The sequence below is a fragment of the Cynocephalus volans genome, chromosome 4 (assembly GCF_027409185.1).
Source record: "Cynocephalus volans isolate mCynVol1 chromosome 4, mCynVol1.pri, whole genome shotgun sequence".
Classification (NCBI taxonomy): domain Eukaryota; kingdom Metazoa; phylum Chordata; class Mammalia; order Dermoptera; family Cynocephalidae; genus Cynocephalus; species Cynocephalus volans.
The window spans coordinates 66652084-66678375 of NC_084463.1; positions in this window are offsets into that span (position 1 = coordinate 66652084).

Here is a 26292-nt window from a genome sequence, read left to right on the forward strand (position 1 = left end):
CGGACTAAAACAGAAAATATTTTGTGTTGCTATAACGGAAATACCTGAGACTGAGTAATTTATAAGGAAAAGAGGCTTATTTGGCTTTCGATTCTGGGACAGTTGCATCTGGCTTGGGCCTCAGGCTGCTTCTACTCATGGTGGAAAGTGGCAGGCAGCTGGCAGGTACAAGCAAATCACATGACAAGAGGAAGCAAGAGAGAAAGAGAAGGTGCCAGGGTCTTTTTAAGCAACGAGCTCTCAAGGGAACTAATAGAGCGAGAACTCACTCATTAATCCCCCCTCCCCCAAGGAGAGCATTAATCCATTCACGAGGGATCCGCCTCCATGACTCAATCAGTTTCTGACACTGCCACATTGGAGATCAAATTTCCACATGAGTTTTGGAGGGGACAACACATCCAAACTGCATCAAAGGGAATTTAACAAAATCCCTACAATTGAAACTGAACTTCTCCCATTAAACTTAAGAAAACATATTCAGTCTCATCAGAAATGTAAAACAGCAAATTTAAGCTATCGGATACTATCTGTAAACTATGAGATTGCAGAGATTAAGAAATGTTTATTCTCATTGATGTTTGATGCAACACTTCCCCTTATACAAGCATTCAATTATCAATTGTCACGAGTTTTCTGAAGCAATATTAAGGAAAGAATGGATGTAAGTTCACACAGATAATATTCCAAAATATTGCGAATAGTAACAGAGTCAGGTAATTGGGATTAAAATGTAATTTCTGGAAAACAGACAATGAACCCTTATTTTGAATATTTATTTTTAAAATAACTATAATCTACATAGACTAATTTATGGGATAGTTTCCTATTAGAGATTGGATGTGGTCATTTGACTGAGTAGATTAAGGGTTTCGATTCAATCATTGGTATTAGGGTGTGTCCTATAATCCACTCATGTACATCTACACCTTTCAAAAGGTTTGGAAACTTAAACAGTTTGAGAAAATGGGTGTGATGTTGGAGACTATAAAACATCATGCAAAGGACCAAGTTCATTATTCTCCAGAACTACTGTGTTTGAAGTTGGCAGTACAGTGGAGACTTCTGAAATTTACTGCAAGCACTAGGTGAGTATCTGAACTGAATTTAACAGAACGACAATGGAAAAACCCATTAACAGTACCCACAGGTAAGTACACAATTTACACAAAAGGAATTTCTGCTACTTTTTTAAGCAGCATTTTATTTTATTTATTTTATTTATTTATTTTTTTCTTTTGGCGGGGACTGATGCAGGGATCCCAACCCTTGACCTTGATGTTATAACACTGCACTCTAACAAAGTGAGCTCACCAGCCAGCCCACTTTTTTTTTTAAGTAGAAACTTCTGTCTCTATCATTCTTTTTGTGTGTCTGCTTAGATTATTCCCACATAAAGTTCTTAGTTAAAAATTCCTCCATTACTTTAAACTTACTACATTACACATATGTAGTCTCTTTTTTCTTTCTACATATTTCATGAAAATATTTTAGTTTTGCTTCATTAATTTTTGTATAATTTTATTAATCATGTATAATAGGAGAGTTTAGAAGATGATTGCCACAATGGAGCTTGTAATTATTTACGTGTGCAATAAACATGATAATCGTATTTTTTTTGCTCCAGGTACCTATTCATGACTATCAAATTATTCATATTATGCTGTTTATATATATACATATATGTATATGTTTGCATTTCTGTGTACAATGCTGTTATACTTAATGTGTTGAATTTCTCAAAAAATACTCATTGTTAGATTGGGTGTTTAAGATGACATCCTTCAGTTTTGAGTTTTCAGACTTGATTTTTTTATCTTTTTAAATTTTTTTGATGGCTGGCCAGTACAGGGATCCAACCCTGGACCTTGGAGTTATCAGCACCATGCTCTAACCAACTGACCTAACTGACCAACCCCAGACTTGGATTTTAAAGTGTGAAAGTTTCATATTTTCAAGTCAACTTCAAAGTTGGATTTTGGAAACTAGAGAAAGCTACAAAAAACTAATACTCTTAAATATGAGGAAATTTTAAACAAGAAGTCTGACCAAATAATTTATTTAATGTGTGACTTTAGACAAGTAACTTATTTATACTACATCAAGTTTCCTTATTAAAAAGTCTTGGTGAGAATAGAAAATAAGTTAATAGTATTGTTGTTAAAATTAAAAAGGTAGTCCAATTAAAAAGGATTAATCTAATACCTAGAATTAGTAAACAAAAATTATCTTCTACTATCATCATTTGAAAATTATTATTAATGTTATCAATCTAGAAATGTTTGCTTTCATAATGAATTATTTTTCAGTAACTTACCCAATTTACAGAAGACTAATCTCAAATTTTTCATAGTCCCTCAAGCTGTCTCTCCATTTTCAGCACATTCTAATTAAATGAATTGATGTCCCATATCACTAAAAATTTTGTGGTTACCAGAAGTCCATATAATTCCCTCTCACAAACTTTCATTTGTAAATATATCTATAGGCATCAGCAGTTTAATGCAATCTGTTTTTTAAAAAGGTGTTTTAAAGCTAGGTTTATAGTTATTAAATGGAGCAATTGTTTACATTTACTTGGAACCAAACAATAAGTTTTCAGCTCTGGGAATATTCAGCCCCATCTACTCAAGTTCTTATAAACTAGGGGATATGATGAGAACTAGATAATTAAAACAAAACTTTTAGTCAACAATTATACGTTTATTTATAACAATATAACATGTTTCTTTATTCAAATAAGTAAGTTTAATATTTTATGTGATAGTGGTTGAAAGTAAGCCTCTTGTTAACGAATAATCTTTAGAGTGATACTTTTCACCCAATGGCTTTCACATCCATTGATGATTCTTGCCTGAATATATTATTAATTATTGTGGCTGTAAAATGAGTTTCTATTTCCTTAATTCCTCTTACACTTATTGATTGTCAGACTCAGAGTTTGTTATTTTACTATCTCAATGTCATTGTCAAAGACTCAGGTCTTCCATTTCTCTGTGATCCTCAGGGTATTTGCTTTTGTCTCTAAGCTATGGCACATTGTGTTCACAAAATGACTGTAGTTGTGTCTTTTTTATTTTATTTTATTTTATTTTATTTGTTGTTGTTGTTTTTGCAGAAGTAAGGAAACCTTTCATGGAATTCCAGTGGTATCACTTGAATGCCTCATTGACTAAAATAGGGTCAAATGCTAATTATAAGGAATCACTAAAAATGGGGCAATTATGATTCTTTTATGTGAAATATTACCCACTTTCTGTGGCTGAGATTAGATCTGAACTACTTATTCCAATGTCCATTTATAGGAGATGACATAAATGAACAAAATTGACATTGTTTAGAAAGCTGGAACCAAGGTGGGAAGGGCCATAGCTGACAAATCAACATGCCAGGAGAAGAACAAGTGAACTCTCTTTCTTAGCATTCTTTTGTCATAGGCAATGCATGACGTGTCCTGCTATATAAACTAGTATATTAGTAAGAACAGGAATAAAAGAATTCTCTTGCCCAGTCATATTGTTTTGGATTTTGAAATTATCTTCTTTTAAGGCCCACAACAAAAAAATTTCTCTTTCTTCATTTTTCTCTCCCCAGAAACATGGATTCTAATACCTTCCAGAATGAATTCATTTGTTCCGTTTGCATGAATTACTTTATAGACCCGGTCACCATAGGCTGTGGGCACAGCTTTTGTAGGCCTTGTCTCTGTATCTGCTGGGAGGAAGCCCCACATCCTCCTAGCTGCCCTGTGTGCAGGACAACATCACATGAAATAATCTTTAAAACCAACATCGTATTGAAGACACGGGTGTTTCTTGCCAGACGGGCAAGACCCTACCAATTGCCTAGCTCTGCAGAAGAGATCTGTGGGATACACAAAAAAACAAAGAACTTCTTCTGTGAAGTTGTCAAGGACGTGCTCTGTTCACTGTGCTGTAAGTCTAAGGAGCATGTGGGTCACCGACACTGTTCCGTTGATTGGACTGCTGAGGAATACAGGGTAAGCAATGACTGTGACAGAAATTTGAACCTGGGAGACCTACTGTCTGCCAGATTATGAAAGAGAAAGTAAAGAAAATTCTGATTCTTGCATGTCACATGTAAAGTTCATATTTACTGAGCACTATGTGCCAGGACACTAGGATAAATTATTTAAGACAGAATGTTCTCAGTCTCACAGATCTTACATTCTTACAGTTATAAATCTTACACCTTGCAGTGTTGGTGGTGATGCTGTTAATCATGGGAATTGTGATAATTTAGCATAAGACTAATCTGGGCAAATCTGTTAATTTCATTGACAGTCATTGGCCCTGTAATCATAATTGCAAAATGCATAATCTTATAGTCAGTTTAAAAACACTGTCTTATAGCTGTAATATGAATTAATATATTGACAGTTTAATTCTAAGACAAGATTCAATCAAGAAAATTGGTGTGGAAACAAAAGATTCAATGACCAGTTTTCTCATTAGTGAAACATCCTCTCAAATTATAGGATATTTATTTTATGATTATAAACGTCTCCCAAATTGTACAATAAGTTTTTATAATGAAAATGCACTTCCCTCTTTAGTGCTTATTTATCTCACATTCTCTGCCCTGCTCCATTTGTCAGGATCTAAAACTTTAATATAGGTTTCCTTTTTGCTTACATTCACTGTTTCTGCAGCAAAAGCTCCTGAAGCAAATGAGGTCTGTGTGGGAAAAGACACAAGAAAATCAGAGAAATCTAAACCGAGAAACCAGTGTAATTCAAATGTGCATGGTAAGTAAAAGACTCTGTTTCCCTTAGCACCACATTGGGACACATGGTGATTATGCAATGAGAATTTGAACTAAACTTATACTGTCTGTGGGCTCCTATGAGCAGGCTGAGCAAGAGGAAAGAGATTCCATCTGTTTGCACACAGAAAAATATGGCCTTTCATTACTATTTCTTAGTAAAATCAAAATATCCAGCTAAAAGATTTTATTTCCCAGATAAGACCAAAAAGCATCCACAGGTATGGGAAAATACTCCAAACCCGTGGAGTAAAACTATTCGTTTATGGAATAAATACAGGTTTTATAGAAGTTGAGCCATCTGAATTTTCAGGAAAGAATTTTCAGATAAATTAAAAATCATTTGATCCTAAAAAACCATGGCATTTGGGAGTTCATGGGCATCTCAGGTGGGTAAATTTGTTGGAGGTAAAGGCTAGAAACTGAGAGAAACCAGGAGATTGCTGAGGATTGCACATAGTTGGTATTAGATAAATTATGTATTCTCAGAGAGGGAAGCAGTGCTAAGAGATGAAAATGTCACAAGAGCAGCAAAATTGGGGAATGTGAATTTTATCACATATTGATTTAGAGATATAAATTGAACACCAAAGGTAGAAGAGGTGAAGTAAAAGTTATCCACTCTTTTAGTTTACAGACAAATTTGATTCGAAGCTTAAAATTTAAAACGTAAGTAGTTCTTACTTATCAGAAAGTGAGTAGGATGTAGTTGTAGCTATCATTAAAAGAAAGACCAGAATTAACCTGATCAAAGATAAATGGATGTAGAAACATTCAAGATATGTATTGTTAATGACAGAGAAATATCAGAAAATACTGATTGATTTATGTGGAATATTGAAAGGATACAATCATGAATGAGGCACACGTTCCGTTTTGAAATTGGGGCATCCCTGAGGCTGGCGATAAAGCTGGTTTGGGGTAAAACAAATAATAAATTTAGTTTGAGACAGGTTGTGTTTTAAGTTCCTGTGAGATATGAAAGTGGAAATATGCAGTAGGCAATTGGATGAATGTGGTTGGAGCTTATGGGAACAATTTGTTCTGGACACAGATTTTCCTGATGGTCAGCATATTCTAGGTATTGGAATATATGGTAGTATAAAGTTAGAGTTTTTAGAAAAAAATAAACCTTTTAGGTGAAAATAAAATATGATGTGGAATCCCTGTGGTAATGGGTCAGACTGGGGAAGAGGAACTGGTACAAGTGAGTTGACAGAAGGAAAACAGAAGAGAGAGGATCTTTGAAGTCAAGATTATGAATTTTATGTAAGGAAGGATTAGTGATAATAGGAATAAAAATATATGTGTTTACCAAAGGAAGTTTTTGGTGAGAGAAGAATGTAGTTAATGGGTGCTTTTACTGTGATGAAGAATGTAGTTTCAGTTGGGTGGTGGGGATGGAAGAGACTTCATGGAGCTCATGAAGAGTTAGAGTTTCACAAATGAGTACAGTGAGTGTACTATGTGGTCAAGAAATATGCATTGTTAGGGGCAAAAGTGATGGCATGAAAATCAAGTGAAGATATTGTGTAAACGGTGGATGTTTAGATTATTTCAAAATGATGGGGATAAATAAGCCATGTCTAAAAATTTAAAGAAATTAAGAGAGAGAGAGAAAGCAAAGAGAGAAAAAGTGGCAGAGGGAATTAATAATGGAAGGAGGTTACCTCTTGAACAGTATCTTTAAGGACAGTGAGGAAGTCAGCCGATAAGCGCAGTGAGAAGTCTCAGACCAAAAGAGACAAGCTGCACTCAAAGAGGCCTCTAGGTACACAGAGGTCGTGGTTTGCACGTAGTTTGTGGACCTGCTAAAAGTAAAAACTTTAGAAAGCCCTTATTTTATTCTGTGAAGAGATGTCTGCTATTTTTCCTGGGAATTGATGAGAAAGTCTGTAGGTAAGACTGCTGAGGATAAAGGAGACTAGTCATAAGGAAGTTTTTATATATGACAATTAATAAATTCTAAATTACTCTTTTAAAAATGTGAATATTTAAGAAAAATATTCTTATTTCTGTATTGGAAGTATAATTTTGACTTCTGGTGCAAATAAATAAATGGAAAAGAGGGAAAAAGAGAGAAAAAAAAAAGAAAGAAAGAAGCCGGCAAATTTCTTGTTCAATGAATGATAGTAACAAACTGGTAAATATCAGAAGATAACACAATACATAAAAAGACATAAATGAGAACAGCCTACTACGTGTTCCGATTACTGCATTGTTTCTTCAGGATTACGTGAATCTACGGAGGAAGATGATTCGTGCTGAGTACTGGAAAGTGTGCCAATGGCTCTATGGGGAAGAGCAACACTATTTAGAGAGACTGGAAAAGGAAAGAAAAGAGATTTTTCAGCAACTCATGGAAAGTGAAGACTGTATGGCCCTAAAGGGGAAACTCCTAAGAGGAATGTATGAGGAACTGAAGGAAATGTGCCATAGACCAGACATGGAGCTGCTCCAGGTAAGGAGCAAAGAAAGGAGAGTCAAGGGGCGGCTTGAAAATAATGACCTCATCCAAGAGCAAAAAAAAAAACAACAACCTTTTTTTGGAGAAAACAGGAGTAGCTACCCCAGGAGAAATTTTCTCCTAAAATTTAGTTCAGTTTCTTCCTTCCTTCCTTCCTTCCTTTCCTCCTTTCTCTCTTTCTTTCTTTCCTCCCATTCATGAGTCAGGACATTCTGTATTTCTCTTTCTGTGCCTGGCCAGTTACTGAAAAAATGTAACAGAAATGTTTTTTGGAAGATATTTGTATTTGAACATATCTTGATAATTAGAATTCTGGGAATATAAAATAAATTTTGCGATATATTGCCTGAATTGCCATGACTTCGACAACAATTGCAATACCTATCCTTCGAAATGAAAGAAGTGAAGTCTCCACTATGAATATTGTGATGAATACTAAGACTTTCTCTTTTTGTCTTTACAGCATTTTGGAACCATGTTGAAAAGGTAAGCTTGGCTCTACATTCAAGGTTTGAGAACTGTAACAATGATCAGTCTATTGATGCTGAAATGAAAGCATACTTTATGTATTATAATAATATGACCTCTTTCGTGGTATATTTTTTCTTCCCTTCTGGGAAGGGATTTTCGTTATCCAGTGTAAGATGGACTTGGGCAGGGGTATTATTTGCAAGGGATTATGTGGAAGTTCATGAAGAAAATTACCTTTCCTGATTTTAATATTCAAAGTGTATAAAGAAATTGACATAATGGCCCAAAGTTATTCCAAGACGCATGTGGGAAGGTTAAGTATTTCAAACAAGTGTATAGTGGAAGCAGGGTGTTCAGAATCAGAGGGAGGACACTTGAGGGTTTTGGACTTGCAAGTGTAGCAGATGGCAGCCTCCAACTTCAAATGGAAAGGCTATATGGTGCACTTAGGGCAGCTGGGTACAAGAAGCAGGATCCCTGCCTAAGCTAAGATCCTCAAGCCCTCGCTAGTGGTTATAGACACTGAGCTTTTCAGTGGTGACTGGTGTAGGTTAGAAACCAGTGTCATTGAACATCTTCCTTGAATGCAGGCCATTTTGCACAACTCTGGGATGAGGAGAGAGGAAACAGATACAGCTGTGCTTGTTGAAACTGTGTACCAGGATGAAAGTGTTAGGAGGTGGGATTAGGTTGAATTTGATTTCCATAAAATAAATGGATGCATTCCCTGGTTCGTGAAATTACATTCATACCCCTGCACGTAATTTTGAAGATTTTGATGAAACATCTTCAGAGGAACATAGGAATAATCATTGTGATAAAAACTTTGGGCCAGGAAAGAATAACTGAGCCTTCTTCTTTGCAGGAGTGAGTCTGTGCAGCTTCACATACCCCAGCCTGTGAACCCAGAGCTCAGTTCCTGGCCCATCACTGGACTGATAGACAGGCTCAACCAATTCCAAGGTAACAGGCAGATCTTTGGCAGGACACCTGTAAATCCCCCTTCATGGGTGTCCTCCTATGGGAAATGTTTCCTCACTGCACAATCTGTTTTTTTTTTCCCAATAACTTTTATGTCCCATTTGCCATAATAGGAAAACAGGTAAAAATAAATGAACAGAAACCTGTATAAAAGCCAAATATTATATAACACACATACACTGTAACATACACATACACTGTAGACAGGTAACAATAGAAAAAGGGTTGTATGGGCTGAAGCATGCTGCAATATAGTGTTAACTGTTCCTATGGAACACAAAAATTTCCATCTTTGTTCAGTTCAACTTTTAGTTAATGCTGATTGTTGGATTGTGAGATGCTTATCTCATGGATATTAATAACTAATAAAGTGTTTTAACTTTTGTTTTTCACATGTATTTATTGCCCTGAATATTTTATTCACAGTACATATATATACCTCATATAATCATCAATCTAATTAAAAGCATGAAATGAATATTAATAAACAATAGCTACAAAGTAAACTGTCAACTTTATTTCACTGGGTTTATCCCATTCTCAAAAGATCTTCTAGTGGAAAATTCTCACAGTGAAATCTTCCTTCAAAAAGCATATGTAAAGTTTCTTTTAGTTTATTTTACCTGTGCATGCTTTAGTAATAAATACTTAAATCTGAGGCAAAGTAATCACTCTTTAAGTAAGAATTATTATTATTACTACTAATTTTCTGAGTAGAGGGGCAGGCTGCTTTTGTTACTGACTTTGCATGATTAATAATCACACAATTTTCAACGTTCCAGGAAAAAAAGCTTGGCAACATCCCTGTTCTTCACATATTCCAAGAATATTTATGAATTTTTTCCATTTGTCTCATTAAGGATTCGCTTGTTATAAATACCGACTAGTATGAACATCAGTAATTTCCACAGTTCTCTTGCTGTCCTGACCCATATTTCCACTGATAACCTAGCACATCTAGAAATTTCGCAGAGCCCATGTTTACCAGGAAGTTATAACATTATTTTTTACCATGTCTGTTTTCTTATTCCTGCAGTATATATTTCCTGGGAAGATGAAATAGCCGCTTGTCACGTGCCCCTGTTTGAAGATCTGAGACATTTGCTCTCTACTCCTGCTCTTCTCGATGTTGTCCATAATCCAACAAGGTCAAAGTGTTTCCTCGCATGGGGAGCCCAGCCGTTCACTTCTGGCCGACATTACTGGGAGGTGGATGTGGGGGGGTGTGGGAACTGGATCATTGGATTTTGTAATGATTCCTGGACAAAGAGGAATGACATGATGGTTAACTCCGAGGGGATTTTTCTACTTTTCTGTGTCAAGGAGGAGACTTGCTGCCGTCTCTTTACCTCCTCCCCACTCCTGCCTCACTACGTGGAAAGGCCTCTCGGCCCCGTAGGGGTGTTCCTGGATTATGAATGTGGTACACTGAGCTTTGTTAATGCGGCCCATAGTTCCCTCCTCTGTAGTCTCTTCTCCTGTTCCTTCTCTTCTCCTCTGCGAGCTTTCTTTTGCGCTGGAACCACATGATCAGAGACAGGTCTGAAACCTGACGACATGTATCTGGAATGCCAGCTCCTGAGAAAGCTGACTTGGTGCCTACTTGATGGTCTTCAGTGTCATCTACCCTTATAAAATGTATTGATTCCACTCTTTTTAAAAGTGTTGATATTGTTAAGTGCATAAATGTTTCAATTTTCTTTAAATAAAAATAATCTCTCTCTGAGAATACTGTGCAATATTTATGCTGTGTCTTTTCTTTTCACTTGATTTCTCAGCCAGCCAAGGTAAAAAATAAACAAACAAACAAACAAACAACAACAACAAAAAAACCCTACTGTCATATCATAAGGGCATATAGCAAATGAAGAAATATTTATTCAACTAACTATAGCAAAACTCAAGGATACAGAGTGTGTGACATTTGATCCATGACCAGCTCCCGTCAGCCACAACTCCACATTATGGAAGCTTTTCTCTAAGTTGTGAGGCAAAGACAGGGTCTCCTAATAACATCAACTCCCAGTCTAGGGTTAAGGTTTTGTATCTTCCATGCTTCAAGGGATAAAACAAAAGACAAGGAGATACCATCCCTTTCTCCCAATGCAGACTTGTAGAGTGTGTTTGACTGCTGGAGAAGCAGGCCACTGTCCCACAGTCAACTCCAGTGCAACGATACAGGGATTCTGTTAAGGAGAAGTGGCAGGTCATGAACACTGAGAGCTGTGCTCACTGCCTGAGAGTAATGGCTGACTTTGAATGGAGCATGGTGAAGTGCACTCTTAAGGGCATTGTCAAAAATAATGAAGATCCCAGTTACAGGCACCTAAGAGGAACCTAGAATCTCCATTTTTGGGTAGCAGGAACAAGTGAAATGTCTGATCAGCCAGAAGTTTTAACAGAGAGTACCAGGTAAAGATATAGCCAAGAAAAGCCCTCCTGGAATCTCATTCATTCCTGGGGACCTCGGAGACTGCATCTGTGCTAGGCTACACCCACTCAAGAGCAATCAAAGTGGGATGTGGACAGATTTGAAAATATTCATTGATCCACCGACTGATCCATCATCAAAGAGCCTTGACTCCTACTGCCTGTAAGAGCTAAAGCACAACTTCTGAGTGAACACAGGGTGAGCAATAAGCTACTCTGTTCCATGGGATGATGCCTAGAGCTGGGATTAAAAATTAAATGACAGTCATATTTTGTGATCTGTAAGACTTGCCCATGCACTGTTTCAGAAGTAACCAGAAAGGGAACCTCCTAGCTACTAGTCCATGACTGAGTGCGGGACTTAATTGTAAACTTCGTGAATCATGAAAGCTGTCTCCAAACCACACACACATGAATACTAAAGGGCAAAAATCTAACTAGCAAAAGGTGCTTAGGCACAACCTTTGAAATACAGATTAAGATAGAAATAGAGATAAATACATATGGATATTGCTGAATTTAATGTTCAACTGAATCCATTGTTAATTTTTATCATTATGAATGCTGTCACCTCAGAAGGCTTACTCTCTCATGAAGGTTATGCTTTAAAAAAAAATTCAAGGCAATCTTCATATACACTTTTTAAATTAGTAAGTTAATTTTCCACACATCATTCTTTCATACCTGAAGATAATTTTAAAAAAAGAAAAAAGAAAAAATAATAACGAAAGAATACACCATGGTGCTTTGTGCATGATGGACTGAGAAATTATTTTATCATAATCTTATGCCATCTTTATTTTACAGAACTTCTGCCTGACTCAGGTCAGGGCAGCCCTAGCTGCAGCAGGTAGCTGGGGCTTTCCTGCATAGATACTGTGCATCTGCACTTGAGCACAAGAAAGAGAAACTCAGATCCCAGGTTTGTGGAGAGAGAAGCAGAGGAAGGAGTTGAGCAGTGGCATGTGGATCTCAGGAAGGTCTCATTGTCTCTCGATCCTGCTGAAGGGATGGAATCAGCATAGCTTTACTGATGTCTTTCTTAGTTTCTCAGGATCTGCAAGTTTGTAATTTCAGACTGGATGGAAAACAACTTCACATTTATGTAAATAATGTCATCTTACCCCATAACCAAGGTTCAAAATATCAAATAACCATGAGAAAACAGGGAACTCAGAGAAATGCATGCCAAGAAAAAAACTGTGCCCTTTTAAAAATCTTTTAGAGCCCCTGTGGTTTTAGGTCCCAAAATGGCTTCAGTCCTGCTCACTCCAACATTTTCAGCATTATATCTAATACTGGTATGCCACTTTTCTTACCTAGGTTTATTGATTTAAAAAAAAGCCTATGTTATCTCTATATTACAAAAAGTTGTTAATAGGAAGAATGACTTAACTTGATGGCTAGCTGTTTAATGTCTTATCTTTACAAATAATCCAGACTTATTAAGAACATGATGGTTAAATAGATGTAAGATAAAATTCCCATGTAAAAGATGTTCTTCCTATATTAGAAGGTTTTAACATTATTATGAAGAAAAAAAGTTGGGATTGAGGGAAATGAATATAAACAATTTATTAAGGAAAACCTAAAGGGGTAGAGAAAAAAATTTGTCTCCTCTAAAATTAGTTATTACAGAGAGACTAACGGTATCTGATGAACCATTAGTAAAGATGTTATATGCCACATTGACAAATTGTACTACAAAAAGCACATACCTCCAGAAATTATAATTCATAAATTTGCCAATCTACAAGATTGCTAGTTTGACAGCCTGGTCACAAAAGTTCACTATGGGTTAAGAATTCCAATTAATATGAGTAACTAAAATGACATACAAGTATACAATGAAGGTAAATGTGTTTGTAGTAAGAAAAGGCTAAATGTTTGAGGATATTTTGTTTTAAGGGAAAAAGAAAAGAAAGTTTTGTTCCAAAGTAGAATGACTGGATTGTCCCATAATGTAAAGAAAAGAATAGGACAAAACTGAATGCGTAATAAAGTTGTAAAAGTCTTGCAAAATCCAAAGTTTATAGAAGGAAATTTATGTATGAAAAAACTGGCTAAGATGGGAAGAAAATTATTTATAAGTTTTTCTAAGAAATTGAGCATTAATATCAAAAGTACACTTATGATAAAATTTCTAGAAATCTGATTATACCCTTGGACTAGGCAAGAATTCTCAGAACTCTAATAAAAAACTTATTGGTTCTATAAAGCTGCCGTCACAACATCGAGCAGAACAAGAATTAATTGAATACCAAGAAAATGCTTTGAGAAGTTTTCATGCTAAGCCAACCAGTACTGAAAGTGTTAAAATACACAATTTGAATGAACTCTATAAGATTGTTCAAGGCCAACTTTCTTACGATTGCATGTTCTATAAACAGTGCTATGCACTTGAATTGGAAAATAAAATTGGAATTTAATAGAATACATATCCAATGTAAGTGTGGACTCATGGATGGGCTGGATAGTTGCTTGATCCTCCCTGAGTCTTTGAAGCTTCCATTGTTAAAAGCCTTGCACTCTATAATTCATCGGTGACTCAGCAAGATGATCCAAATTATTTTTAAAGAAATGTTGGTGGGGTGTCTGTTTTAAAATTGCTGTCTAAACATTGATAGACGAACTTAATTCAGTTGCCATACTCAATAGCGTACCAGTATATATTTCTGATAGTTTATATGTTTTCTGGTTGAACAGAAGTTTTTCCAAATAAGAAAACTGATGCTATGACAGAAATTATTAAGAATTTTATTTTTCTTTATGATACATCTCTGGAGAAATGCCCAGTGATAGAGAAACAAACCCATTTTACTGGACAAATTATAAGGCTTTAATGCATTATGCCAAGTTTATGTCCATCAGGCAAAAGAGGCTTTCCATGATCAATCAACCAAGGACAGCCAAACATTTCACAATTTAAAACCTAGAGATGGGGTCTTGATGGAGTTTGGATGTATTGTCCCCTTCAAAACTCACGTGGAAATTTGATCCCCAATGTGGCAGTGTTGGAAACTGATTGAGTCACGGGGGCAGATCCCTTATGAATGGATTAATACTCTCCCTGGGGGAGAGGGAAGTAATGAGTGAGTTCTCGCTCTATTAATTCCCACGAGAGCTTGTTGTTTATAAGACCCTGGCACCTCCTCTCTCTCTCTCTTGCTTCCTCTCTCACCGTGTGATCTGCTTGTACCTGCCAGCTGCCTGCTGCTTTTCCACCATGAGTAGAAGCAGCCTGAGGCCTGTGCCAGATGCAGCTGTCCCAGAATCATAAGCCAAATAAACCTCTTTCCTTTATAAATTACCCAGTCTAAGGTAATTCTGTTATAGCAACACAAATGGACTAAAACAGGTCTTTTGAGAACATCAGGAAAAGACTGCCCTTGAATCATGTTGGAAAGACCCTACCAAGTTCTTCTCGACACCCATACTACAGTGGAACATCGGGCCTTGGAACTTGGTCCTTCCTTACAACTTAAAAGAACCCCTCTGGGGTCTTGAAACTAACTGTACACCTGTTGGAGACTTTAAAGTAAAGCTAACCAGAAAAAAGTTTCCCCAGAAGCAGGAGGCATCCTGAGATGTAGACAGCTTTCCCAAGATTGTGAATCAAGATTTCTCTGCTATGATGAAAGTCTTATTCCTTTTCTATTTCCCATTTCCTGCCATGATAACCATTTCCCTTTCCTCACAGGAAAAACCCCATGGTACCATAATCTGTAGATGGCTTCAACATAAGCTAATGCTCTAGCAAGAAATCAGAGTTATAGTGGGCTAATGTAAAAAATCAAGAGACCATTCCATTAATGCCAATACCTGTCTTTGCTCCCAATGAGAGATACCCTGAAATCCCAAAGGGAGACTAGGAAGTTATCCTTGATATGTTAAACTTCACCATTTATCAATTTCCTACATTTGGTGGAAGTAATGCACTAATCTTTCCAATTGGTAGCCTAATTACTGTCAGATATAGAAAACCTATTTGGTTGATGCCTGCACAAGGTATATTATGTTTCCAGGTAAAACACATTTCAGACACGGGAGCTATTTATGTGAATAAAAGGAACTGCTAATATTACATCACTGATTTTATTACTGTGGAGAGCTTAATTAAAGAGTTGCTGATACTGGCATTTCTATAGACACGGCCATTTTAAAACACATTAAGAAAATTATTCCATAAAGGAACACATGATGTGTTTACAGGAACAGCTAGTGGTTGGTTTGCAGGCATCCTGAATGACAGATGGCGAGCCTGACTGTTCCAAGCTTTCCTAATCTTTACATTTCTTGAAGTGGGTCTGCAGATCACTATGACTTATATCATCATTCTAACCGCAAAATTGAATACCTCTTTAGATAGGGCCACTTTTTAGTGTACTATGGTACTCAATCACCAAGGATTATGACAAAAGGAACTCAGACACTATTGCACTATCTTTAGTGCCTGAACTTTACATTTTTCAATTTTGATTGATTTAATTTATGGAGACTCTTGATAAAAATGTATTTCAGTGTCTTGACATTATGTTGTATTCATCTAAAAGTACTAAATGCACACATGCAATTGCATTTTTACATCATATGGTCTCATGATTGGAATTCCAAAAATGTAAAACATGAACCCTATAATTTGACATTGTAAAATTGTGAATTCTATACTGATATCAAGCAGATCCATTCCAATGGTCACAGAAAATGGTTTCATTGCCCTTGCCCTTAATTTTGGCCAGTTCCTGTTGGGCGAGAAGTTGATCAAAGGAGAATGAGGAATCTCACCCCTACTGCTACAACCACATAGCTTTAGATGATCTCTTCCTACCCAAAGAGGAATATGCTCCATCACCAGTTCCTCGTGCTGTACTTGGGTAAAATTCCTCCAGCCAGTTTGAATTGGAAACTTCCAAAAATTTTAAATTGGCTGAGTCTCTAAAAGGAATACCCTCAAAGGGCTCTTTCACCTGGTTAGACTTCAAGTTCCCAGATATTTCAGCTGGCTGCTTTTGGCATTGTTTTCCTTGTACATCTGTCTTGCAATTTTAATAATCCTCCTCATAATAACTAAGCATTGGGCTCCTCTTTAAGATCATTCTAGCCTGTTTTAACAGATGTCTGCAAGAGACCCCACCAGAATCTTGCTGACCTAACACCTTGAAATTTTAAACTCACACCAACCAGAAAATGAAACCAACTGAACCCAAGAGACTTTGACCCAAATTACACAGGTGCACGGTGCCCCCTGTAAGCAAATGGCTCTAGTTTCTCAACTGGTTCCTGCCCTGCCAGGAAGACTCCAACCTGGGACTAGATGGACCCAGAGCAGTTAGCTAACCACTCCAGCACTGTAATGTGACAACCAACATAATCTATCATCAGTTGGAAAAATTAGTACCAACATATTTACAGTATTTACCTGTGGATGGTAATAATGGTATGAAAAAGGACAAAAAGTGTAAAATGGTACATGAGCTTCTTACTTACTATACTTCTATATGTGTTTTTAAAAATAATAAGTGATTTTTATTTTAGTAATAATAATTAACATAGAAAAAAATATACATTTTACTTAAACTTTACATATTTTTTCCTTAAAATATGTCCTTTTATTATCCCATCCTATCAACAAATTGGAAGAATATTGCTAAGTTTTCAATTTCTCAGAATTCCAAATCAAATAAGCTTGTCTGTGAAGATTTCCTCCACAAAGGTCAAGTTAGTATAAGAAGAATGACAACTAATTACTTTGAAAGAGAAGAAGTTAGACATATCATTGAGGAACATTCTCATTTATCTATGTCTCTATCTTTTCATTTGCATCAATTTTCTTGATTTATAACATATATAATAAAATGCTCAGATTTTAAAGGTACAGCTCAAAGAGTTCAATAAGTGCATATGCTTATGTAATCATCCCCAATTTAAAATTATTATAATAAAAAAAATGAAATCACTCGGAGAAGATAGTTAGAATTCTTATTTTCTAGAGCTATGCTATTTAGTGTGTAGTTTCGAGTTCAGGAATGTTGTGTTTACAGATTAAGAAGCAGCCAGGGAATAGTAAAGTATGTTTTTATTTCTTGACTAAGTTAAAATATTTTTGAAAAGTAAATATCATGTTAGTGGCTGGAAATAAGAGGAGCTTAAGTTATTTTAATTTTTTCCAAGAATAGACCATATTGATGAGTGTAATATTTTGATTTAGCTAATGTTTACTTCTGCCAATCGTGATATGAAGAAAGACCCATCTTCAATCTTTCCCCAGGAGTTAAAGTAGGAGTATAGTGTGGCCTAATATGTATGGGGGTGGGGGAGAATTGGCAAACAAACATCTGCCAGTTATTTTTTTCAGAAGGTTAATCAATTTCTCTAAACCTTTATATTCTTACCTGTAAAAGGTAAATAATAATAAATGTGACAACAAAAATACCTAGTGTGGCTTGCATAATCTCTTGTTAAATATTTTAAATTCTTTCAGGATAAGTCCTGAGAATCAAATGCAATAATGCATATAAAGCACATAGCATGGTATCTATCATATAGAAAATGCTCACAGTACTAGTTATTGGTTACTTATTAAAGGTATGCCTTTCCCTCTAAACTGTAAGTTCCACGAGGTTTACACTATCTGACAGATGTTCATTCTCTGAGTTCTTCAAATGCATCCTCTTCACCATAGAGGTTTATTAATTCAATTATTAAATAATTCCACCATTGCTCAAACATTCTTCCTTATTTTTAAATAAAATTTGCCTCATTTATAGTCTCATATGATTTTCAAAACATTTACATTAACCAATTGTACCAGGTAATGGTATCAGGTGATCTTATATTTTTACAAATGAGGAGATATATCTAGGTAAATTGAATGCTTGGCAACCAAGGGTATGACGCTTGGACAGGACTAGATCCAAAATTTAAGTGAGAGTCTTCTGACTCCAAGACCAGTGCTTCTTCCAATACTATAAGCAAGATCATTAAATGTACCTTGTGCTCAATGGACGCTGTGTATTGGTACATAGTAAGGCAGATGTATAACATTTGTGACTTTGTATGATTTACTTAATCTCACTGAACTTCAGTATTTCCATGTGCAAAATGGGAAGAGTGATAATACAAACTCTGAAGTGTTCCATTAATGATTAAATGAGATAATATATATAAAAGCATAAATCATAATAAGAGCTCAATATATGTTAGCCATTTATTATTATTCTGCCATTCTTGGTTAGATTTGAAAATAGGAACACTGGAAAAGATATAATAAATACAGAATTTTGTTAGAAGAGAATTAAGAAACTCCCTTTTTCCCTGTCGTAGGTCATCTAGGAGTTGTGTTGGTTTATTGTTGACACTAATTTTCCTACTTTTCTTCACTTTTTTCAGAAATTCTTTATCAAAGTACCCAAGCCTCTCTACAATATAACCCATCTTTCTCCACTCTCATTTTGCTCTGTCTCTTACCCAAAGCAAACTATGTGCTCTTCTGTGAATATACTCTGAGTTTGGGGCCTTTGTCTACCCTGCTTGCCCACAGCCCCTAATGTTTCTGCGCATCTCCACTGGTTGAAATCCTACCTGCACTTCATTGTCTTGTCAAAATCAATGCTTCCATAAAGCACTCCTAGTCAGTGCATGGTCCCCCTCATGGATGTAAGAACACGTTTGATTTGATAAAGCATATAATTATGCTCTCCCTCTAGATATCTTTGTTATTATTATTAAGAATTTATAACAGGGATAGAATTATGTGTGATTGATTCTTCTCACTAATTCAACAAAGATTGATTTTATATCTATTATGAAGACAGAGGACAAACACAGCTTAAATGTGAAAATGGAGTCTGCTTTCCACAAGTTCCAATATTATTCCTTTAAAAATAGTTTTGTTATGTAAATAGAGGATAATTCCCTACACATTTTTTGTTTGTTTGAACAACAATAATATTTATTAGGAGAAAGAAAATGGTGGAAATTCACACTGATGCCGGCCTCCCTTAGTATCCAAAACAGTGTAGGGCTGAACACCACCTTTTTCTGTTCGATTTTACAGTACTGTATTTCATAGGATTTCAGAGCTGAAGAAAAGTTTTTGAGAGACGGTTTAGTCTATTTTCCTAACTAGCCTTCCGCGGGGTCCTTATGTATTTTCCCAGGAAGACAGAGGAGGAGCGTCCTATTAATTTACAGGAGTGGAGAGATGAAAGTAGCGCGCTCTCTGTCCCTCTCTGTCCCTCTCTCTGTCCCTTTCTGTACTCATTTTTAAGTACTCAAGAGCTAGACGTTTTCAAGAATAACTTTTTTTGGAAGCGCCTCTCGAAATGGGCCGGGTTCTTTTCTCCTGGGGGCAGATGTTGCCTCCCTCTCTCTCTCGGATTGGTTCAGAGTCCGCTAGAAAGACTATCAGAGCGGAGGAACCAGAGCCCAGGGCTGGAGCGAACGTTGCCGCGGGTCCAGGGCGCGCCGTGGGGCCGCAGCGAGGCGCGGGTCGCGGGAGGCTCGGTGGGCGCCGGGATGTGGAACCTGCTGCCCGAGACCGACTCGGCCGCGGTCGCCGGGCGCCACCGGTGGCAGCTCTGCGCTGGGGCCCTGGTGCTGGCCGGCGGCCTCTTCAGCCTCGGCTTCCTCTGCGGTAGGGGCGCGCTCCCCGCGGTCCTCGGCGCCTCCCCAGCAGCTCCGCGGCCCTGGGATCCGCGGGCCGGCTGCCAGACGCGGTCCTGCTGCTGATCTCCCCAAGGGGCGGCGCTTTGGGCGCGGGCCGCGTGGGGAGGAGCCCCCGCGAGTTAGGTGGTGCCAGCGTTGCCTGGGGGGCGGTGCAGGGTTGAGCTCTACACCGGCTGCTTGTAGGACGGCGTCACCCAGGTCAAGGCGTAGAATGGAGAGAACCTGAAGCTGGACTTAGAAAGGTTTCGCCCCCTCGAACGCTGCCAAACACTGCACTTTCGGTACAAGCGGCAGATCTCTGTGGGCTGTTAAACCAGGTCGCCCAGGGAGTTTTGCAAAAAGCCTCTCTTACCTGCGTGGGGTTTTTATCTAGTCGTTGACAGTACCTGGGGCTGCTTCGGGTGTATGGTAGAATGCAAGGCATTGCTGCAAAGGAAATCTTTTTTCTCTTCGCATTCTTTAGTACTTGGTAGTAACAGAGGCACATTTGGGAACTGGGTGAATTATTGTCAGCGCTCGGACCAGATCTTTACCGACAGGTTTTGTGTTGTTCCCAGTGTACTGATTTACAAACTTAACCCAACTCTCCAAGAAAATCAGCAAGATTTTCACCAAGTTTGCACAGGCAAACTCGGGCCCTTAAATTCTAATTTCGATTCTGCCACTTCTTAATGGCCTTGAACAAATTACTGAGCCTCTCAGCTTCAGTTTCCCTATCTTCATGACAAGGATAATGCTGTCTACAGCTTATAACTAATAGCAAATGAAATAGCCAGTACTGGGGCTTTGGGCGCTTTATTTCTTCTTGGAAAGGAGATGAGCCTGATCGGACTTTAATGCACAGGATTAGCCTAAGAAAGTTATTGCCAGGTAGTTCACTCCTGCTCTGAATTTGTATCCCCTTTCTGGAGTTTAAGAACCACATTCACCCGAGTGAGCCACGGGCCGGCCCCCCTTTCTGGAGTTTAAAAGACCAGGGCTGGCCCAGCTGGGTTCACTCAAATTTAGCCTCTTCTCATCGGCTGTATGACCTTGGCATCTTAAGAGACATTTGAGCCACACAGTTCATACCTAACATGTGGTTATTAGTAACCACCTGGGGTTGTTTTGGGACTTAAAAAAGTGCCCAGTAAGGATACATTTCAAATAGTTTCCATTTCTTCCACTTCAAAAATGGGAAGTAGACTTGGCAAGGTTGGCTTGGGGATTAAAATCTCCTGGGTCTCTTAAAGACATTTTATTCTTCTTGATATTGCCCTCACCCCCAACCTTGTATTCACTACTCAGTGGCTGACACAGAAGAGGTTCTTATTGTTTCTTTTTTCTTAGGATTCTCTGCTCTCCTCTCCTCCACAGGGTTCCATCCTTTTCATCCTGTCCACCTTTCAAGCATCTCATCCTCAGTGTGTCTTTCCCTGATCCACAGTGTAATACAAGTCTTTTATGCACAGGTAGAATCATATATCCCTTTGGGTAGAGTCCTGGATTTTAATATGCACGCATATATGTGGGTGTGTGTCTGTATGTATGTGATTAATAGTTGGAAAGCTCCATGAAAGTTGGCTGAGCCTTGACTTTGCAACAATCTTATTTCCAGATCACATAATTTCTTTAAAAATATCCCGTAATGATGCTGTATCTCTGTCAGATTAAACACCAACTGCAGGGGCTAATGCCTCTACCCGACCTGGCTATCCATTGCCTCTGGCTTCCTGTGTGCACTGGGTGTCTCGTGGAGATGTTGGGCAAATTGTAGCTCTACTGTAGCTTTCTGAACTTGAATTTCTGAAGCCTATTCAACTGGAAACACAAGAATCTCAACACATTTTGTTTTAGTTTCAGAACCGGAGCAAATTAGATGTCTGAGTTGCCTTCAACACTTTGAAATAATTCAAGTACTTGAAATATATTCACAATGATTTCATTATAGATATTTATTAAAAGCTTATTGTGGGTCAACAGAGGAGCAGCCACTGAAGACAGAAGCTTTATAGCGAAAGGTGGATCTACTTTTTACTTTCACTTTCAAAAAATCTTATTTATCCCCATTAGTTGAAACATTAATACAATATTTAATTTTAGTGCTGATTTCCTCATTAAACATTTCTTAGAATAATAAAAACACCTGTCTTGAAATTGGATAACAAGTATGTTGCAATTGGTTTGTATTTTTAAAATGTGTTTGCATGATATTTTTTCATTGGAAGTAGGCAAGAGAAGTTAAATTTAAGAAAATCTCAGCTAACACCAGAGGTAATTAATAATCTGTGTTTTTCATATGAAAGAAACAACAATAAAAAATAAGACTCGTCTATAAACTCATATCTCACTCCTACATTTGTATGTATTTTACAGGGTGGTTTATAAAATACTCTAGGGAAGCTGCTTACGTTGTTCCACAGCACAGCGTAAAGAAGGCATTCTTGGATGAACTGAAAGCTGAGAACATCAAGAAGTTCTTACAGTAAGCAGATACTTGAGAGTCTACATGGACAGTTCGTTGAAAGAATTTATCATTCTGTTTAAAGTTTTAATCCAATGTTATGTACAGAAACTGGCTTTTTATTAAGTTTCGTCTGTTGAGGATGTTGTGTCACATTACTTCTGGAGAGGATTATACTTTTCAGGTAAACTTTATCGTTGCAGAAGTTTTAGAGCAGGAATCAGCAAAACATTTTCTGTAAAAGAGCCAGCCTTTGTAGGACAGTTGATGTCTGTCACCACTAGTCAGCTCTGCCATTGTAGCACAAAAGAGGCCAAAGAAAATACAGAAACAAGTAAGTGAGTCAGTTCTCTTAAAGCTTTGTTTTTGGGTACTGAAGTCTGAATTTTACATAATTGATGTATTACAAACTATCGTTTTTCTTTTGTTTATTTTACCTATTTAAAATGTAAAATAATTTTAAAAAAAAGAAAAACTACAAAACTTCTTAGCTTGCGAATAGTACAAAAACAGGCAGGGGGCCAGATTTGGCCAGTGGAACTTAATTTGCTGACTTATTAGTGAAAAAAATAAGATAAGACTTTGGAGTCAGACAAACGAGTCTAAATTCCATTTTTGCCCATTGACAAAGTAACTTGGGGTGAATATTTAACATTCTTAAACCCTCAGTTCCACATCTGTAAAATGGAGATAATGATATTGTTGTGATGAGGATAAAATTGGCGAACATATATTTAACATTTTTTTAAAAAAAACTAGCTCCCTGCCTCCTGAAATAGCTATTTCCAGTGTAGAACAAAAGAAATAAATGAGTAAATTTAAAAATAATTTACAACTAAAAACACTTCTATAAAATTATTATTGTAAGACCCGTGCACCAAGCACAAATCCCACACGTCAAGGGTGGCTCACTTCACCAAGACCAGGAGACAAGAGATCGCTGCAATCAAGCAAGAGGTGTTTATGTCAGCATGCTGGGTCGCTTTGTCATAAGCAGCCCTGAGTTTTTTAACACCAAGGTTTTTATACAGTTTTTTTAGACAGTTTTTCATAACAGAAATAACTGCTAATTAACTGAGGCACCTTAACAGGCTTGCACCCTGATAAGAGATGATACATTTTTTAATCGTTTATCTTCCCTGGTCCAGGAAGGTTTCTTCAAGATAAGGGGGGGCTGGTTTAGTCCTTGGGACCAACTGGTTCCTGGAATGTGTGTTTAAGTCTGCCTGACCTCTTCTTGAACTCTTAGAAGCTGCTTTACTTAAAATGCCTTTAGATATGTTTCCCCGTTTTAGCAAGCGTTTTCAGAATTGTGCAGGTTAGAGCTATATTTTTCTATTACAATTTGTGCAGGTTAAAGTTATACAGGCAAATAGTGTAGGTTAAAGTTACACTTTTCTATTACAATTTCCTACATTATATATAACTGATTAGAATGCTTAGTTTTTTCAAAACATAAAATCCTTTTTTGTTGTTTCTTTTTTACAAATTGGCTTAGTACATGTGTTCAAAGTACTTGAAACAGTTCTTCTAGTGACTGAAGGATTCCCTAGTAAATGCAAGTTGTAACTTTGTGTGAAAAGATCATTATATGTACATAGATATGCATAGACTTGCGTATACATACAAACACCTGTATATTAATTACAATAGAATTAAAACTATGAATAAAAATTTGCTAGGACACTTCCCAGGTCTTTGGAAGGGCACTTTCAAGTGAGAGATCCTGAAGCTTAAACATTTTTATCTTTGTGGATACACCTCTTGCATCTATTCCACCATAATCATGTAGAATAGGTAAAATAAAAGTGGAGGTGTGGCAAGATACAGTCTTCATATCTCTAGACAGCTGCTGCCCCTGCTACCAGCTTCCTTTCCTAATTTGTTATATGGATTGACCAACAAAGAAAAAAATGACAGCCTTCCTTTGTTTCTTTTTCTGAACCCTCAAGCAAGATCTAAGCAATCAGCTTCTTGTTTATTCTCCTTTACTATAACCAAGCACTTCAAGCTGTTTAGAACTCACGGATGTTATCATTAACAAACAAAAGAAAGAGATTAAGAGAACTTTCACTCACCTCTCCAAGGATGCAAGAATTTCCAGAGGACTCCAGGGCTCTTCAGATTTCCAGTTTTCCATTTGTCCATCAGAGAGATTCTGATCAAAATAAACCCAAGGATCAGAGGCCATGAAAGCCTGGGACCTTCCGTCTTGTTCCCTGTTATAATCTTTTGTTGTGCTTTTAAAGATACTGACTGTCTCTGAGTTAAGTAATTGTCTTATCCTCGGAGTAGTGGACAGGAGGATTAATTAGGATGTCCTGGGTTTTCTCTTCTGTATTGTAAGCACCCGGTTGAATTGACAGGTCTGTTCATTATTTTGCATCTCCAGAGAGACTTTCCTTCTCTGCCTTATTTTGAAGACAAGGTTTTTTAAAAGAGCATTTTAGACTTTTGGTCTCAGAATTTTACTGGTGTGTTTTTGAATTCTAGTTCCGCCTTTTACTAGCTGCCCTTAAATCATGTAACTCCTCTAAACACTGCTCCATCACTTGTAAATCAGATACAATGTATCAAAACAGGAATACCAATAGCTCCCTTTATGAATTTAGATAATGTGACCATACTTTGGACTTATTTAAATCAGCCAGACAGGGATAATATGAACAAACTTTTGCTATTTTGACAGATTTGTAAATTATTATTCTTACTCTTTTTAACTTTAAAAAAAACCTTGATATTCTAATAGGATTAACAAGTTACTTGTGAAACACATCTCAAGTGATTTTAAAAAGTTAAGAACTACTGTTTATTATCAGTTATCTTACTGAGTTTCAAAGCTTTGTGAAGTAGTGAGATAGTGATATTTTCTCCATGTGTAGATGAAAAGTTTAAGACATAGCTAGGGTTCCACACCAAGTTAGTGACATATCTGTAATACATCACTTATATAATATATGCAAATTAATTTATTTATCATTTGAAACACCGTTTTTCTACTCATCTTTTCCAGGATCTGTTTTGCTCCAAATTAGTGGGTCACAACCCTGATAATAACACAATGTTGTGTTCTAGTTGTTAGTGACAAAACTGTTACAAGGTATTTCACGTATAATAACAAATTCTGAAAATGATCGCCTCCCCTTTGTTGTGAGTAGGTTCAAGATCCCCCATGCAACTCTTCTTGCAAGTAGGAATAGAGCTATAGTTGTTAATTTGGGAATTATGCATAGTATGGGCCCTAGTTATGTTGTGGTTTGTGATTTGTGTAATGTAGAAGAAAATAGCAACATGTTGGCTGTTTTTCTGTTTTCTCTGCAAGTATACATGGATGAAGGGATGTATAGATACTCCTTAACTGCCTCCTAAGTTTGTGCCCTTTTTGTTACCAAACTTTACAAATAAACATTAGAAATTCCATGTCAGGTATTACACCCCTAAAAATGTACCAAGTGAGGATTTGAATTCTATTTTTATAAATAAAATTTAAATAATTTAAATATAATTATTAAAAGTAATCTAATCCGAAATCCATTTGTCTTTTTAATATTGAGAGTTATTTCTCTTCATAGTTGATTTTCCAAACTAAAAAATGAAGATACACAGTAGAATGAAACATTTGAAATTAAAAGTGCCAGGATCTAGATGTGTTAAATGAGATATTATTCTACTCATGAAAATATTTCCAGTAGCCAAATTTTGGCCACGTTGTTTCTTTGTTAAAGATATTCCTCTTCAGATAAATTCTTGTCTTTGATTTTAAGTATATTACTCTGCATAATGGATGGACTGCAAGAGATTCAGTCTGAGCTTGTATCAATATATTCAGATTATTTAATGAAGATACTTTATAAATGGCTCCTAATCAAAAAATTCCTCACTTGCCTGTAATTTAAAGTATTTAAATATATTTAATTATTAGTAATTTCTGCCATGTCACAGCTTGGTCTTTGGATAAAATATTTTTCCTCTATCAAATATATTTCATACACTGAAATAAACATATCATTCCATAAACGTTCTATGATGCATGGGTCTTCAGGAAAGG